Genomic DNA, 8,332 nt, shown 5'->3' on the forward strand with positions numbered 1-8,332 from the left:
AAGCGCAAGAGTAGGGTCAATAACATCAGATTTGGGGGTTTTCGCTTGTTCTTTAAGAGCGGCGGACTGTACGTAATCAATGCCAGGTGTTCTTAATTTGCTTAGATCCTCTGGTGTTTTGCGTTTTTCGGCACTTTCAGCTACTTTTCTGTCTTCTCCGGGGGCGTAATTAAATGCTAGGCCAGCCTTTCTAGTGCCTGGGCTATGACTATCATCAAGACCTCTTTGCTTTTCGTCAGAAATTGGTTCTTTCTCGTAGCTAAATGCACCCTGTATGAAAGGTTTTCGGGTCGGGCTCTTTTCTGTGTCTGTATATTCATACGGCTTTGTGAAACTTGGTCTATCTTCTTTGACTGGACTCAGACTTTTATCAACCGAACTATCGAGATTAGAACTATCATTTGACGTATCTGCAACAGCGACTTTAATCTTCGGATCTTTTTGTTTCTTTTCCTTCTCTTTTGGAGATTTATCCCTTGGCGATTTTTCTTTTGCCTTGGGTGACTTTTCTTTTTGTGGTTTTTCATCTTTCGGTGATTTTCTACCGCTGAACAGACCAAAGCCTCCCTACAAATGGAAGGATGGTGACATAACAGGAATAGGAAGAGGGAAAAATAAAAACAAAACATTAAGAAAATTATAAAAACAAAACTTAATTAAAAACTATAAATTGTTTGTATTGAACCATTTTATGGTGCAAGCATAAACATCCTTCAACAAATCATGCTACTCTCTACTTCTAAACAAGTACATATATTTACAGCACTTGAAAGAACATTACATTATACTATCGTTCGTGAACAAATAGATACACATTGATTTTACAGTATGTTACAAACCTTCGATTTCTTCGGCGTAGTTTCCACGTTGTTTGTGACACCCGGATCGCTTGTTGTATCCGTACCTGCAAATGACATATATAATAATGGTAAAATTTGTTATGGAAAAGGTTTCAATAGTTGGTACATGTTTACAGTCTATGAGTAGCAAAAAGGTGTCGTTTCTTTTAAAAAAGTTTAGTTCGTACTAAATTAATACTTTTGACTGTGAATCGTTTAAAACAAACACCAAAACAGTTCGAAGCAGTTCTGAGGCTGACTTTGTTCGAAGTTAACTTCGAACAAAGTCAGCCCTCAATGATGAATGCATTAAACCTACCATTCTCAGCCGGTTTCTTTTGTTCGACAACTTTCTCTTGTTTGGTGGGTGTTGGCATCACTTTAACGGCGCCCGGCGGTGGTTTCTGAAATTTTCAATACACATTTAATATTAAAATAAATCTATATATATTAAAATAAAGAGTCTCGTTCAAGCATAATTTATTTATATTACTTCTAGTAAAATTAATAAAACTGAGCTTAAAATATTAATAATATTAAGCAACATATATAATTGGCTAAATATACTTAATACTAGCACACAAGTATAATATCGAGATATTTACAATTCTGCCACAGTCATAAAATATTAGAAGGTCGAGAATAAATTACGACTGATAAAAAATGCAATGCATTTCTAGATAAAAAATAATAGTCAAAAAGTGCAAATGAAAAGGCATACGTGAACTAAAAGAAAAAAACCAAGATTCTAGCTAGCTCCTAACTACCACATCAAAGCGAAAGAAATAAACAAAATTATCTACAAAACTATCTAAAAATGCTTGTGTTCAAGATGAATACTACGCATTTACAGGTAATTTGAAATAACGTGTTATTAGTTATTATTTACTTTATTTATAGTCAGAGAAAATAACATCTAGACATAAATGATAGTCCCCAATGAGTCTTTTTAAAAGTAGATTATTTTCAGAAGAAATTTCTTTTATAAATAAAATAGTATGACTACTATGAACCCACAATTCTTTTTACAATTATAATTAATAATATTTCAACATAGTAATTACTGAAGGTAACAACATAATTCCTGGAGTTTCCCGCACCTCAGCATAGCACACATCTTTCAGGTCTAATCTACACAAAAATAAATTCTAGGCGAATTTTAACGTGCTATGCGACTGATATGGGCATGGTCAGGACCGAAAAATAGCGAATTCGACATTAAGTATTACTGAAATTAGTTATTTATATCTTCTTGAGTGATTTTTCTTGTTTCAATAATTTTCTCACTACGAGTGGTGTACACAAAATAGCATAATTTTGGAAGTTCATTCTGTTAACACTTTTAAATGTATATTCTAATTATCTATATTAAATATTTTAACTGTTAACATTAAAAGTTTTAACCACTGATCGTATCGACGTGAAACTCCACCACTCCAACCACCATTCGATGTGAAATTTATCCCAGATAGTTTATGTCTACTTATTTTTCGAATTACAACGTTCCGTCCTTTTAAAATTCGCCCAGCGAAGCGGACGGGAACGTCTAGTGACAATATAAAAATGAAATCATAGATTAAGCTTAGCTTACACTTAGCTATGTTTTACGTATGTAAAGTCTGAGCAAAGTCTAAGTACGCTCTGTAGATCTCAGTGTTAGGGTCGCCGGTCGTGAAGCTATGCCCATACCGGTTGCTAGTGGTGATGATAAGTGAAATGAGACCTTGTCGCCGCGCTCGGCGAGGTACTCCCCCTCGAGGGAGCTGGCGGAGGACGCACTTCCGGTCCCGCCCGAGCGGCGGCGCAGCTGCGTCCGTTACACTCAAGTTTTTAAAATGATCAACCAATCATATCTTATAATGCGCGCGCAATCAATATACGATTTTTTTTTATGGAATTGGAGGACAAACGAGCGTACGGGTCACATGGTGTTAAGTGATCACCGCCGCCCACATTCTCTTGCAACACCAAAGGAATCACAAGAGCGTTACCGGCCTTTAAGGAAGGTGTACGCGATTTTTTTGAAGGTATCCATGTCGTATCGTCCCGGAAACACCGCACAAGGAAGCTCATTCCACAGCTTTGTAGTACGAGGGAGAAAGCTGCAAACCGCACTGTGGAGGACCACCACACATCCAGATGGTGGGGATGATATCCTAACTTGTGGCGTGTCGTGCGAAGGTGGAATTCGGCGGCAGGAATCAGGTTAAACAGCTCTTCGGAACACTCCCCGTGATAAATGGGGTAGAAGACACACAATGAAGCGACGTCTCTACGCAACGCCAAGAGATCCAGCCATTCACAGAGCACTGAGTCCCCGACAATTCGAACTGCTCTACGTTGCACGCGGTCAAATGGATCGAGCAGATACTGGGGTGCGCCAGACCAGAGATGACAGCAATTCTCCATGTGTGGCCGGACCTGCGCTTTGTAGAGTGCTAGAATGTTTGCCGGCTTGAAGTATTGCCGTGCTCTATTGATGACTTCCAGCATCTTCGAAGCCAATTTGGCTTTGCCCTCCGATGGAACCTTATCGAAGCTTTTTTATGACAACAAGGGACACGAGACGAGCTGGACGTTGAGCTGATGGTAAATGTCACGCCCTAATCATTACAATGCAGTGCTGCTCAGGATATCAGCAGCACTATAGTCTGTAGCGCTCGTCACCTTGAGACATAAGATGTTAAGTCTCATTTGGCCCGTAATTTTACTAACTACGGCGCGCAGACCGAAACACAATAATGCCTACATATTAATGCTTCACGGCAAAAAAAGGCGCCGTTGTGGTACTCATAATCTAGCCGGCATCCAGTGCAAAGAAGCATCCCACTGCTAAATGCCCTTAGTCTGGGACTTCCATCTTCTTTTTTTGCCCCGGGGTAGCACTGTTAATAAAAAAATGTGCTTCTAAGAGCGAAGTAGCGATATCAAAAAATGTTCTGAGTAATTAAAAAAGAGCAAATATGTAAGAGCAATAAACTGACATTATGTCTTAACATTTAGAAGGTGTCTAAGGGCCATTTTGCACACGGACACAACGGTGGCGCAATCAGTCGCCGCTACCAACAAAATGTATACAGCTCTAAAGAGAGTCAGTCAACTGCTCCGTTTGGTTGCACAGCCAATTTGGTGGCGCGACCAACTCGGACGCGTCATGACTAGGGCTTCCAATCCCGCAATACCGAGATCTCGGTATTCCGGGATCCCGCACCATGTTTTATGTTTCGTATTTTCGTGATGTTTATTGATACATCCTTTTAGAATAGAATAAAAATTTAAGGGTGTGTACGTGAATGAAAGATTCATTCACGTACAAGCCCTTAAAAGGAATACCGGCCACAAGTGTATAAGCAGAAAGGGCATTTTCTGGCCAAGCAATAGAGTAAAATACGCAGTAGTTTGGCAGACGATAGTTTGGAAATGTTGTATTTCCTTCGCAAACATTTTCAGTTAATAATAAAAGCTGAAAAACTTTATAATTAAGTAATAATTTATCAGTTTAAAATGTGTTTTTTTTTTTGGTTGATTTTGTAATTTTGCGTTGTGTATTTTTTGAAAACTATTTGTTTTGTTTTGCTTTTTATTCAGAATTTGTTAGTTTTTTTTTTGTGAAAAATACAGTGTAATTAATTGATTGATCTCATTTTAATAGTAATATGTACGTAAATAACTGTGGAGTTGATAAATTCATTATTTTAAAATGTGCATTTTTTCAATATGCGGGATCCCGCAAATACCGAGATCCCGCGGCATTGAAAATTCGTAGTCCCGCAAATGCCGAGATTGAATACAGGCCGCGGGATTGGAAGGCCTAGTCATGACTGGTGTCTGTATGGTATCTAGTTTGATATCGCGACTGGTTGCGCCACCATGGTGTCCCGGTAAAATATATAGCCCTAAGAGAGCTTGCCTTGCCATGGCCGTGACAGATAGGTGCTATTTTCAGTTCTACATATGGCGTCCATTGAGATCGCGCGCGGATTATATATTCATTATTATAATCAATAATACTATATTTTAATAAACTTTGATAGATGGTCGTGCATTACAACGTGCACTTGCATATAATATGATATGGAAGGCAACATTTAATGATTGAAATAGCTCATACTGACTCATTTAGATATTAAGTGATGAACCAAATTGACGCAATACTAAAATATAATTAATATTGTTTTTATACAAATATCGTCATGTTAGTGAATTATGATATCATGCAAACATTTTTGTGATGTAAATAATGAAAAATCTATCAATTAATACAGCTTATTTTATAATCGAATCGTATGTTCAATAGCTATGAGTTCTGCGTAACCTTTAAAGTTGAAGTTAAAACTAGAACAATCGAAGATTATACTTTTATGTTATACAAATTAAATTTATGAACGATGCGGAACCCGAATCCACGCCTGTCGGGTACCGTTCGAGCTCTCCTACCAACTGAACCAACCGTTCGTGTGACACATCGATCGTAAATCTTGCTTTGTCGTAAATCTACTTTACAGTCGGTTACCTGCTCTACCACAATAATAGCATTTTGGGAATTTTTAATACTTTAATGTTAATTGTTGCTTGTGCGTTGTTTTTCTTATGAAAATACGGACGAGATGAGTAGGACGTTCAGCTGATGGTAATTGATACGCCCTGCCCATTACAATGCAGTGCCTCTCAGGATTCTTGAAAAGCCCAAAAATTCTGAGCGGCACTACAACTGCGCTCGTCGCTTTGAGACATAAGATGTTAAGTCTCAATTGCCCAGTAATTTCACTAGCTACGGCGCCCTTCAGACCGAAACACAGTAATGTTTACACATTACTGGTTCACGGCAGAAAAAGGCGCCGTAATGTTAATTATAGTTGTTTGTAGGCTGTTGAAGGTACCTTGTCCTTGGCGGCGGGTCGTGGCGCGGGTTGCGGCGGCATGGTGTGTCTCTTGGCGGCGTCGGGTACGCGCTCCTCCTTCTCGCCCGACGACAGCGCTGCAACCAACACAAGTAACCAATCAAAACTATTGCCCCGATTTTATTCAAAATTTTCGCACTGCAAATTTTGCACACTGTGTGTAGTTTGATCTAACTTGAGAGATAGGATAGGATTATTTCGATTCTTGGCCCTTAAGGTGAACGCACACTTATCCGAGCCGAACGCGTCGAACGAAACGAAATTTAGGATTCTGAATATGAAATCTCATAAAACCTCGCACACTTCTCCGCGTCGAATCGTCCGAATCTGTAATAGATTTCATATACAGAATTTCTAAATCTCGTTTTGTTCGACTCGTTCAGCTCGGATACACCTTTAATATTGTTTAATTTCAAATTTTATTTTTGTACGAATAATTGCGTTTATATTTTTGACGCCCAGTTTGACAGTTCTGCTGTGATACACATTACGAGAAGAGGGAAAACTGAAAAAATTAATGTATTGATTGAAATTCGGTAAATTTCGTAAATTAACAAAAAAAAAATTTTATTGTGATATAAGTCAAATTTTGAATATATATGCATATTACACACATTAAAATTTATGAACGATGCGGGACCCGAACCCGCGAAATCTCGCGTTCCGTGCGAGCGCTCTTCCAATGAGCCAACCGTTCGAGTGACGTATCGTTCATAAATATTGTATGTATATGCATTTGTTTATGTGAAGCGAAGCGCACCGGTCACCAGATATAAATATATAGAAACTTAAGTAGTATTACTTCATAATATATACACAGAAGCCTGATATTGAACATTTCTAGTGTTTTCATTGTGTATGTAAGCAAGTGGATACCTGATGACACTCAAAACGGTTGCAAACTCTTTCGTTTTTAAACGCAACGACTCGGATCGAAATATAATGTCAATGTGATATTTTACTCGAAAAAAATACATTTAGAAGAATTTAAAAAATTATACTTTTTATTAATCTGTATTCTTTACAAAATAAGCAGAATACGATTTCAATCCACATGAGACTAAACAAAAATAGCTTATGTAAAATATTATTTTAAAAACCTCAAATGGAAATGGAGAGGTCACAAAAAAGTAACAAAAATGACAAACGGTCGAAAAATATAACAGAATGGTATCCTAGACAGCATAAAAGGAAAAAAGACAGACTACGTCTTACTCTTCGCCACTTCTTTTTAATTTTTTTTTTTCTCTTTAATATACTCATAATTATAATATGCGAAAGCACATAACAATAAACTTGCCGCTGCGGTCACTCAGCGTCCATCGTCATCGAGCATGAGAACTATTTGAGAACTTTGTGTGTACCCAAAAGAAGTTCTCACTACAGTTGTCGAGAGAATATCCTCAGATTCTCTCGTGAATATCTCGCGAGAATGTGGAGGGCCCTTTAGATGGGAAGACGATATAAAAAAGTAGCTGGTGCAACCTGATCGAAAATATTGAGAGAGAGGACACACCCAACAATTACCGGTGTAAATAATAATTACTTATTTAGGTACTGATAGGTAGAAAATAAAATTAAATAAATAGAATTTAAATATAGCTTGAATTAGTTCAGTTAGGTAAGGAAACATTGTATTTAATTAAGGATTTTATATAAAGGCTTAATATATAATAATAATTATTATTATTATTCTTTAAAAATCCTTTCTGAAATCAGACATACTCTTACGGCCGTTCCCAATATAGTATCTATAGATAGAGATAAATTACTACCTTCTACTGTGAGTAATTAGCTGTGAATAATCTGAAGCTATCTCAATATACCCGATAAGTCTTTCTTGGGACGCGTGAATTGCAATTTCAATACAAACTTCTATCGCTGGTAAGCTATATTATGTCTTCCTATTGACAGACTGCGTGTACGGATAAGGTGTGTTACCGTCGATAAGTTTAATGAGACGGTAAAGTCAATGATAGTAACGATTTTTATCTCAAGTAAGAGATGGCCTGAATATTGGGAACGGACGTTAATCTTCCAAAACATGTTGACAACCCTACCTATGGATGATGTCAGAAGCATGGTCCTGTGTGCAAAATAGTCCTCAAACTACTACTAATAATAATCTACTAATAATAATCAGAAGTCTATACAAACTTCATTTATATTATTGGTTAAACTATAATAGATAAACAAGAACAGTCATTACTTAATTGCAATATCATTTAACAGCATTTAACGATTAACTGACTGCTTTGAAAATGCATTTGAATAAATAATTATAATAGTAAAATCATGATGTATTATAAATTAATATTTACATCACACGAAGAAATTTCATCAAATAGAAATTTAAGCAGAAGGGAGTAATATGTAAAATAGCCGTCGTTTTTTATGAAACGAGCAGGACGTTTACCCGATGTTAATTGATACGCACGCCCATTACAATGCAGTGTCGCTCAGGATTCTTGAAAGACCCAAAATTCTGAGCGGCACTACAACTGCCTCGTCGCCTTGAGACATAAGATGTTAAGTCCCATTTGCTCAGTTATTTCACTAGCTACGGCGCCCTTAAGACCGAAAAGCAGTAAT

This window comes from Leptidea sinapis, chromosome 19, assembly GCF_905404315.1.
Source record: "Leptidea sinapis chromosome 19, ilLepSina1.1, whole genome shotgun sequence".
NCBI lineage: Eukaryota > Metazoa > Arthropoda > Insecta > Lepidoptera > Pieridae > Leptidea > Leptidea sinapis.